At 36.6% G+C, this 922-nt stretch overlaps 1 protein-coding gene across 2 annotated transcripts in view; it reads right to left on the bottom strand.

Moving 5' to 3' along the window:
• LOC108740917 (small conductance calcium-activated potassium channel protein) overlaps positions 1-922 on the bottom strand; it is a 158,427-nt gene that overhangs the window by 59,327 nt on the left and 98,178 nt on the right. The gene's annotated exons all lie outside the window — the stretch shown is intronic.

The raw sequence follows: 922 nt of genomic DNA, 5'->3' as shown, positions 1-922 counted from the left end.
TAATAAAATTTATATTTCATAAAAAATTAGGTACTTTTCTTAGAGCCGGATAGAGAGCGAGAATATTGATATCATTTTCCAGCATTAGGTCTCGGTTTAAAGTTGATAAAAATGCCAAATGTCATTTGAAGTATGATCTATACCTATGCATTTCAACTGCATTGTTCCAAAATCGCTTTATGTCTCAATTTCAAAAGATTACAGTTATATCCCCAGGGGTGAAGGAATGTTCGTCATATTAGTCGCCCTCTATGTCATTCCTACGGTATCTAAACTTCTTTTCAAGTCAAAAAGCTTTTCTGTATGATATCAACCATCTCAGAGACTATTACAGGGAGGATATTAACTTCATGTGGATTATTATACACTATTTGTTGTTTTGATTGTTATTTATTTACAAATAACCCTAAATTTCATCATTTCAAATATTATAAAACATTTATGAACTTGTGTTTTCGTTAGTAAAGGGTCTATATTCAGAAAGCTCGCAAATTTTAGGCAAATTTCGATAGAGTAGTCATTTGCTGTGTTTAAAATTTCATAAAACAATCTAAAGTAATAAATTATGCACCACACTCTTCTCCGGTTGACGAGAGATTGAAAGCTCTCGCACGGAGCTTTCGGGAAATAGTAACGCCTGCAGATTTCTAAGAAGAAAGATTGGAAATTCAGGAAAGCTAGTGGCATCTGAGCGCAAGGGTTAGAAACATTAGGGTGAAAATGCGCGGGCCCCTCCCCTATCGATTTCGTAAGCAACAGCAGTAACAGTTGCATTGTATCCATGACAACGTTTTTCGCAACAACACCAAACTCGTGACGTCACAAGCGTCACAGAGTCTAGTGGAAAAGAGGGCAGGTGTAAGAATTTGTACCAACTTGGGCTTCAGTTTTTCCACGTCGTCCAGTTTGATCAACAGTCGCT

The sequence above is a fragment of the Agrilus planipennis genome, unplaced genomic scaffold (assembly GCF_000699045.2).
Source record: "Agrilus planipennis isolate EAB-ADULT unplaced genomic scaffold, Apla_2.0 scaffold191, whole genome shotgun sequence".
NCBI lineage: Eukaryota > Metazoa > Arthropoda > Insecta > Coleoptera > Buprestidae > Agrilus > Agrilus planipennis.
Note: the sequence above shows the minus strand (reverse complement) of the source record. Positions and strands in the feature narration are given on the sequence as shown.